General features: G+C 42.6%; 1 protein-coding gene across 2 annotated transcripts in view; it reads left to right on the top strand.

Moving 5' to 3' along the window:
• LOC143282019 (uncharacterized) overlaps positions 1-10,000 on the top strand; it is a 71,740-nt gene that overhangs the window by 10,696 nt on the left and 51,044 nt on the right. Inside the window, exon 1 of one of the 2 annotated variants that reach the window (XM_076587436.1) lies at positions 6,665-7,249. The exons of the other annotated variant lie outside the window; for it this stretch is intronic. The gene's annotated coding sequence lies outside the window, so the exon portion shown is untranslated. Of the gene's footprint in view, positions 1-6,664; positions 7,250-10,000 lie in introns of those variants that run through there. 2 annotated transcript variants of the gene reach the window in all.

The raw sequence follows: 10,000 nt of genomic DNA, 5'->3' as shown, positions 1-10,000 counted from the left end.
GAAGCCGTCCAGAAACAACTAAACAATATTGCTCAATGGTGCAAAGACACAGGATCTTCCATCAATCCAGCGAAAGCCCAAACGTTGCTGTGCACCCTCAACAACAAAACCGCGAGCAAATCACCACCTTCTGTGTCATTCGATGGGATTCAAATTGAGAAAACTGAATGCCTACGCTACCTAGGAATACACTTCGACAGGATGCTGACCTTCAGAAAACATACGGAAAACACTGTTCTCAAATGCAAAAAGGGCCTTTCAGTCTTAAAAGCAATGGCAACCAAAGGAATTGAACAACGCCACCTCTTCCTGCTATACCAATCACTCGTCCTCAGTGTGATCGACTACGGACTTGGGCTAACAACACCGTCTCAAAGCAACCTCCTAAAATTAGAAAGAGTCCAAAATGAAGCTATGAGGCTGATCCTTGGAACAACAAAAGACACGCCCACAGAAACCATGCGATACCTGCTTGACCTTCCTTCAGTGCAGGCCAGAAACAAGTTAGAACAGGTCAAGACCTACTTCAAAGCATTAGAAAACCCTCAAAACCCACTGCATGACGCAGTCAAAGAACAAAAAGGCAGCCGTCTAGGACGAGGAAGATCATGGATGGGGCAAGCAGAAGACACAATCCAGCTAGTATGCCGACTTCAAGACCTGAAAGAAACAAAAGAATGGGAGAAAAACCCCGAAAACCTCAACCATCTATTCAACACAGTCATTTCACCCACTCTAGGAAGACATTGTCGGGAATGGCCAGAGGGCAAAACTGATGCGGAAGTGAAGCTGCTTATAGAAGAAAACAGTAAAGAAGAGGACATCATCATATACACAGATGGCTCAGTCACCAAAGACCAGTCTGGCTGGGGATTCACTGCGAAACAAAATGGAAAAACAATTTGGGAAGAGAATGCTGCCTACAAAGTCACAACCTCCAGCCTAACGATGGAAGTTGAAGCTGTGACACATGCCCTCCAGTGGCTATCGTCCTTCCATACGCCCGGAAACCAACATGCCATGATTCTAACCGACTCAATGAACCTCATACAGAAAATTGAAAACGGAATGGGAAGCCCAGAGTGGCATAACGCAATGCGCAACTTTCAGATTAAAAAACTCACATGGTCATACTGCCCGGGACATGCAGGTGTTAAGGGAAATGAGCGAGCTGACAGACTTGCTGGTAACGCAACACCAACGAGCAGCCTACATCTAGGAAAATCGGAAATCCTCAGAAAAGTCAAAGAATACCAAAAAGAACAGGTACAAGGCCATCACACCATCGATCGCCTCAAAGAAATAGAAGCAGAGAGAGGGAGCGGCCGCAAATCTAACATGAAAGGTAGAGCACGATGCTTTGCAAATCAAACAAATATCGGCATCATTTCCAAACCAACATTGCGCAAATTTCTTCAAAACGGAACAGAGTCTCTGTGGGCCTTTCCAAATACAATAGACCGAGCAACACACTAGACGCCACGTTCTTGGCATCAGAGATCTTTTCCCATCCCTCTTGCGGCCAGTCAGTGGCGGCTGTGTGTGTTTGTGTGTATGTGTGGGTCTGTGCTTTTGAGTGCGTTTGTGAATGCGCGAGAGTGAAATTGTACACAAGTGTCAGGAGAGATATGTGTACGTGTGTGTGTGTGTGTGTGTGTGTGTGTGTGTGTGTGTGTGAGGGGAGGTGGGAGTGCGGGGGGAGGTGGGGTAGAGGATGAGGTATGTGAGTGTATGCATGCCTACACTGTGGGAGCAACAGGATATTGGAACGTGTATATATATATATATATATATATATATATATATATATATATATATATCTTTGTATGTACGTGTGTGGGGTTGGGGGTGGGAGATATGGGCGTATGTGTGTGTGCTTGTACAAGTAAGTGTTCATCTCTGTGAGTGTGTGTTTGTGTGTGTGTGTGTGTGTGCCGTGGAAGCTGCGATACGTAGACTAGAAATGAGTGTGTGGAGGAGGGGGTAGAGGAGGTGCAAGGTAATGTGTGTGTGTGTGTGTGTGTGTGTGTGTTGGAGCTCATGTACGTTTATATGTATTTGACTGTGCTTTCATATGTGCTTGTACAAGTAAGTGTTCATCTCTGTGAGTGTGTGTTTGTGTGTGTGTGTGTGTGTGTGTGTGCTGTGGAAGCTGCGATACTTAGACTAGAAATGAGTGTGTGGAGGAGGGGGGTAGAGGAGGTGCACGGTAATGCATGTGTGTGTGTGTGTGTGTGTTGGAGCTCATGTACGTTTATATGTATTTGACTGTGCTTTCATATATGTGAAACTGCATGTCTGGTGCATTTCTGTTATGCATGTGTGGGTGTATGTGTGAATGTGTGTCTTCATATTTTACATTTATTTGCTTATTTATCACCATTGTTGTCTTATTTATTTATTTATTTATGTTTTATTATTATCATTTTATTAGTATTACTAATATTATTACTACTACCTTTTTCTATATTATAATTATTATTTATTTATTTATTTATTTATTTATGCAAGCTTATCTATTATTTATTCCCCCGTTTGTTTGTTTTTTGTTTGTTTTTGTTTTTTTGTTGTTTTTTTTTGTTTTTTGTTTTTTTTGTTGTTGTTTTTTTTTTTGAGTTCTCAAGGCCTGACTAAGCGCGTTGGGTTACGCTGCTGGTCAGGCATCTGCTTGGCAGATGTGGTGTAGCGTATATGGTTTTGTCCGAACGCAGTGACGCCTCCTTGAGCTACTGAAACTGAAACTGAAACTGTATTCTCGTCAAAACAGATCTACGTATGACTCTACGGAGTCCTCATTCTTCCTACTCACCCACACACAATCACTGACACGAAATCCAACAACAGATCTTGAAAGCGGAGCTGAAGGCAATGAAGCGAAAAGTGCCCAGAATGGAAACTCGCGGAAACTGGTTTGCTGCCGAAAACAGACACGGCAAGTGATGGCAAACCATAGCCCACCATTCTATAGGTCAAACTAATCGGCTACCAGCTAAGATTGCGCACCCTTCAATTTTCTGCCCTTGGTGTGTGTGTGTGTGTGTGTGTGTGTGTGTGTGTGTGCGTGCGAGAGTGAATGCGTTTGCGCACGTGTCTTGCCTGTGAATGTGTGTGTGTGTGTGTGTGTGTGTGTGTGTGTGTGTGTGTGTGCGTGCGCATGCGCGCGCGTGTGTTTGTGCGCGTGTATGTCTGTGTATGTGTGTGTGTACTCGCGCATGTGTGTGCCTGTCTTTGTATGTGTCTGTATATTTATGTATCTATCACAGAGAGAGAGAGATGTGTGTGTGAAAGGCAGACAAAAAGAGATTGAGGGGGGTGGGTAACGAATTGAAGTTTGGACTTTGGAGTTTGCATAAATGCATGTGCGAGGTTGTGTGTGAAATTTTGCGTATCGTCGAGAAAAGAAAGATATATGGCTTCAGACAGCCTGTCTGTATGCTATGAGAAAATCTGAAACAGATCTTGGAACATGCATTTCAGATAAGAGAATACCCCCCGAAAACGGCGTATGGCTGCCTACATGGCGGGGTAAAAACGGTCACACACGTAAAAGCCCACTCGAGTACATACGAGTGAACATGGGAGTTGCAGCCCACGAACGAAGAAGAAGAAGAAGAAAAAAGAATACTGCATGTGAAAAGTGCGCCGTGTGTTTGTGAAACCCACTTGACTTGCAAGAAAACATTTCCGCTGATAAATCCAACACACAACACTGTATAATAGGAATCGAACTCGAGGACTTTCACTTCCTAGTCGGGCTTATTACCCCTAGACAACCGCTGTGATGTTGTTTTGCTGTGCCTTGAATTGTTTCGTTTGTTTTGTTAAGTGGTTTCATTTATTTCCGTAACTGTCTTTAAAAAAAAAAAAAAAAAATTCAATCAATGGTAACTTGCAAAGAGAAAAATGTATAATTATGAATAGGTCTTTTAGAAACATTCGAATGTTTGGTTTGTACTCACACGCAGGGGATTGTTCGTTTGTTTATTTTTCTTTTTTCTTAAACAGACAGGAAGTTAATCAATCTATGAATATCTATGCATTCGTTTTGTTTTACATTGTTTACACAGCAGGATTGGTATTGAGAATTGTCTGCACCGCTCTGTCACATAGTTTACACAGCAGGATTGGTATTGAGAATTGTCTGCACCGCTCTGTCACATAGTTTACACAGCAGGATTGGTATTGAGAATTGTCTGCACCGCTCTGTCACATAGTTTACACAGCAGGATTGGTATTGAGAATTGTCTGCACCGCTCTGTCACATAGTTTACACAGCAGGATTGGTATTGAGAATTGTCTGCACCGCTCTGTCACATAGTTTACACAGCAGGATTGGTATTGAGATTTGTCTGCACCGCTCTGTCACATAGTTTACACAGCAGGATTGGTATTGAGAATTGTCTGCACCGCTCTGTCACATAGTTTACACAGCAGGATTGGTATTGAGATTTGTCTGCACCGCTCTGTCACATAGTTTACACAGCAGGATTGGTATTGAGAATTGTCTGCACCGCTCTGTCACATAGTTTACACAGCAGGATTGGTATTGAGAATTGTCTGCACCGCTCTGTCACATAGTTTACACAGCAGGATTGGTATTGAGAATTGTCTGCACCGCTCTGTCACATAGTTTACACAGCAGGATTGGTATTGAGATTTGTCTGCACCGCTCTGTCACATAGTTTACACAGCAGGATTGGTATTGAGAATTGTCTGCACCGCTCTGTCACATAGTTTACACAGCAGGATTGGTATTGAGAATTGTCTGCACCGCTCTGTCACATAGTTTACACAGCAGGATTGGTATTGAGAATTGTCTGCACCGCTCTGTCACATAGTTTACACAGCAGGATTGGTATTGAGATTTGTCTGCACCGCTCTGTCACATAGTTTACACAGCAGGATTGGTGTTGAGAATTGTCTGCACCGCTCTGTCACATAGTTTACACAGCAGGATTGGTATTGAGAATTGTCTGCACCGCTCTGTCACATAGTTTACACAGCAGGATTGGTATTGAGAATTGTCTGCACCGCTCTGTCACATAGTTTACACAGCAGGATTGGTATTGAGAATTGTCTGCACCGCTCTGTCACATAGTTTACACAGCAGGATTGGTATTGAGAATTGTCTGCACCGCTCTGTCACATAGTTTACACAGCAGGATTGGTATTGAGAATTGTCTGCACCGCTCTGTCACATAGTTTACACAGCAGGATTGGTATTGAGAATTGTCTGCACCGCTCTGTCACATAGTTTACACAGCAGGATTGGTATTGAGAATTGTCTGCACCGCTCTGTCACATAGTTTACACAGCAGGATTGGTATTGAGAATTGTCTGCACCGCTCTGTCACATAGTTTACACAGCAGGATTGGTATTGAGAATTGTCTGCACCGCTCTGTCACATAGTTTACACAGCAGGATTGGTATTGAGAATTGTCTGCACTACTCCGTCCATTTCTCACCCAGACCTCAACAGATCAGCTGATAATGAAAAAATGTTCGGAAAACAGACTCTATCTGTTTGAATAGATCAGCTGATAATGAAAAAATGTTCGGAAAACAGACTCTGTCTGTTTGAACAGATCAGCTGATAATGAAAAAATGTTCGGAAAACAGACTATCTGTTTTTACCTTTGATTGCTGCTGACCAGCATGCCCATCAGTGAATGACTGTCATTTCAGTTTGACAAAATGGGCCTGACAGGTCAGGTCGCTCTGACTCTGTTACTCCGTCGTCTTCTTCTTGAGATGGCATTATTTTTGTTGTGAAAAATCAGTTGTTTCACTAAAATCGATACAGAATGTACTACTTGACCACATTGACCTCATTTCAACAAGGTCAGCAGTCAAGGCATAATTTGATACTTATCATACGGCGAAAAAACAATAACAGAATCGTTGCTCTCTCTCTCTCTCTCTCTCTCTCTCTCTCTCTCTCTCTCTCTCTGTGTGTGTGTGTGTGTGTGTGTGTGTGTGTGTGTGTGTGTGTGTGTGTGTTCAATGAAGATTGCCCGGGATAGTATTGATGTGTGTGCACAATTTGGCTGTCACCTGAGGGAGCTCTCGAATTACACACACACACATACACGGAGACGCAGAAAGCTGTCAGTGGGTACAGACAGGAAAGACATTGTCAGCGACACTGCTGGATGACTGGCCCACCCTAAAACGGAATCAGCTAGGGAAATGGAACCGGCAGCGTGCAGAAACACGCTGCGACAGTGCCATGTCCAACACCTCGCTGACGAAAGTGTACAACTTGCGCGACTGTACAAAGAAGACGCAGGAAAAAGCTAATGAAGTCACAGTGTTCCAGTGTCGTTAAAACTGTGCAGTCAGTGAACGATTGTGAGTTGGATGTTGGAGCAACAATTGAGTCTTCTCACTGGGTAGTCAGTGGAACGACAAATGAGAGAAAGTTGATTTTATATGCATCCGTGTCACCATTATCATTGTCACAACGCTTTAATAATCTATCAAAATAGATTACATTTTTGTTCTTCGTCCATAACGCCGTGACAGTGGCAGCAATGCATTTCGAAACCTTTCTGTCACTTGACTAAGGAGTGATGATATACTTTACACGGTATTGTGGGCAAGGACAGGGCAGGAGTAGAGACGTCTTCAGTTTATACGTTTTGCAGATGATAGAAAAGAAATCGTGGGGGGGGAGGGGTGTGTGTGACAAAACAGCAGTTCTTGACGGCTCTCCACTGAAACTGTTGACACGAACTGTGTGCGTGGACACAGCGTCGGTGTCTTGGAAACTGATGTGGTAGACATTACGTGAAAACAAAAGGAAAACCCAACAGACGTTTTAGAAACACAGAGGCTAGGCTTTTGCTTGTTTATTTGTCTTTTATTCTTGATCCTTATTTATCGCCTGTCTTTCATCGGAGACCCAGCTCTAAGCGCTTTGAAAACAGGGAGTCATTTGCACAACAGGCTTCCTTACATGGACAGCCGGCTGACATCTGCCTTAGGGCCCTCGTCATTCGTTTCGTTCAGTCGGCTTCAGTCACACACACACACACACACACACACGACAAGAATGTTGGCTTCAATAATGCGGACCAGGTGACGTGGTGATCGTATGTAGAAACGTGATAGCTGTGCTTGGTGCATTGTTTTTTTCGACACTCGCTTTTGTTGGCTGCTTTGTTCCGGACACAGTGTGGGCTCGTTGTGTTTGTCCCTGTGCACACAGCGGCTTTGATATCAGCCACTCCACGTGGCCAAGTTCAGGTATGTGATTCATCTTTAAAATGTCTGCCTGCCAATCTCACTGTATGTTTCCTGTCTGTCTCTTTCCTCTCTGTCTCCTTCTTTCGGTCTGTCCGCATCTCTCTTTCTGTCTCTTCTATTCTTCTCTCTCTCTCTCTGTCTCTCTCTCTCTCTCACACACACAGACAGAAACACACACACACGCACACACACACACACACACACACACACTCTCAGACACGGACGCGCGCTCGTGCACACACACACGCAGCTTATGCCTCCCCACTCTCCACTCTCTTTTTTTCTCTCTCGCAATCTGTCTGCCCATCTGTCTGTCTCTCTCTGCCCCCCCCCCCCCCCCCCCGCCCCCCCACTCTCTCTCTCTCTCTCTGTCTGTCTCCATCTCTCCCTCTTTTTCTCACCCGTTCACGCTTTGTTGTATCTTTCCCTCACATATTTGTCACCATTTCATTATGCCTGTATGCATGACTTGTTATCCAATTTTCTTCGAAATATCGGTGGTTTCTTTATTACGATTTTAGGGGGTTTGTTTTTCAGATCTCATACTGTTTCTTTGGATGAACTGACTGACGAGAAAATAAGTGTGTGTGGGTGCGTGCGCGCGCGCGTGTGTGTATGTATGTGAGTGTGTGTGTGTGTATGTGCGTGTTTGTGTGTATGTGTGCATTGAGATGTGAATTTTGAAGCGCTTATGTCCAAAGTTGTTTGTGGTGAAATACAATTACGCTAAAATACAGCAACCCACCTGCCGCAATTTTCCCCCTCTGCTGGAGTTTTGCAGCGCCGTTCAGGCCAACAATGGTCGTTCAGTAATTTGTTTTGTCACTCCCAAAGTTTCAAAACGCACGCTTAGTGTTTACAGGCCTTTCATTTCTAAATACATTAAATGTTCTATGTATGTCATATGCAGCAATCTGGAATTACGTTCTTTCATGTTTTAAGAATTCCTAGTAACCTAACTACCAGACTGATTAATTTTTGGCTCACGTGAGCATTTACACATACTGTGAATGTTTGTGATAACACAGTGTGTGTGTGTGTGTGTGTGTGTGTGTGTGCGTTCGTGCGTGTGCGTGCGTGCGTTCGTGCATGCGCTTGCGTGCGTATGTGGGAAACTTTAACAAATTCTTTTTCTGCAGGAATACTTTCCCGTTGACAACGCTCTTGGCTTATAAATCTGAAAAACATCAGTTCTTTTTTTCTTATTCTAACCATAAAGATAATGTGCTTTCTGGGAAGGGCACAAAAAATTATAACTAATCCAAGTCATTCGGATGAGACGATAAACCGAGGTCATGTGTGCAGCATGTACTCAGCGCACGCAAAAGAACCCACAGTAACAGAAAAGGCTGTCCCTGGCAAAATTCAGAAGAAACATCCGCTTTGATAGTGAGACAGATACACCTGCAGGCAGAAAAAAAGAGATAAAAAAGGGTGGTGCTGCATGGCAGTGTAGGAACACGCTCTGCATGGGAGAGCAGCCCGAATCTCTATACAGAAAAACATGTTAATGTTGTGATGCAACATAATATAATGGAATACATTACAAGACAAAAATTAAATGTTTCCACGGTCAGGTTACGGTTACATTTCTATTTATTATTCATGACACTTTCCTGACATACCGACACACTGATTAACAGTAGTCATTTTATCGTTTTTGTTGTTGTTTTTGTTGTTGTTCAGATGGGAACTTCTTTCGCTTGGTGTGGGAGTGACATTGATGCACTCAGAAAAAAATAGATACAAAGTAGCGTTCAGCTTCTCTCTTTGGTCTGACTGCACTTAAAAAGAATGAATTAAAAGAATGATAAATAAACCAATAAAAATAAAAATGCAAGGAGCGCTCAGGTTCACTCGATAGCTACAGTGTATGACTGCACTAAGGTAAAAAAAAAAAAAGAAAAAAAAAAGAAATGTTAATAAAATGTAAATTATAAAAGTGATAACAAATAAATGTAAGATGCACTCAAGTTGGACCATTACTTCCCGTGGGGAATCGTCACGTGATACCTGGTTGCCCAGTGCACTGCAGGTCTCCTTGATATGTAAGAAGCCGCTAGAAAGAAAAAAAACAACAGTTTCAGTAGCTCAAGGAGGCGTCACTGCGTTCGGACAAATCCATATACGCTACACCACATCTGCCAAGCAGATGCCTGACCAGCAGCGTAACCCAACGCGCTTAGTCAGGCTTTGAGAAAAAAAAAAGAAAAAAAAAGGGTGAATAAATAATAGATAAATACATAAAGAAAACAAAACAACTACTACTACTAATAATATGTATAAGGCGCAAAAACTTGATGAAGTCAACTATAAGCGTACATAAATAAATAAATAAATAATAATTATATAATTATATATATATATATATATAAGTAGTAACAACAACAACAACAACATTCTGTGCGCGGGTTAGGAGGGAAAACTGTCGTCTGCTAATACAGCTTGTGCGTGAGGCAAGCTAATACAGCTCGCGCGTGAGGCAAATATTGGAGCAAGCATAGCGCTTGGTCACAATAATAATAATAATAATAATAAATAAATATATAAATAAAAAAGACAACAATGATGATAGATAAGCAAATAAATGTAAAACATGGAGACACACATTCACACATACACCCACATATGCATAACAGATATGCACCAAACATGCAAAAAAACAACAACAAATAACAAGAAAAAACAAACGGAGAATGACTTGGTCATGAATAAAAGAACGCACGTGATGATCAGCAAGTGGAAAACAAT

This window comes from Babylonia areolata, chromosome 5 (assembly GCF_041734735.1).
Source record: "Babylonia areolata isolate BAREFJ2019XMU chromosome 5, ASM4173473v1, whole genome shotgun sequence".
Lineage (NCBI taxonomy): Eukaryota > Metazoa > Mollusca > Gastropoda > Neogastropoda > Buccinidae > Babylonia > Babylonia areolata.
Note: the sequence above shows the minus strand (reverse complement) of the source record. Positions and strands in the feature narration are given on the sequence as shown.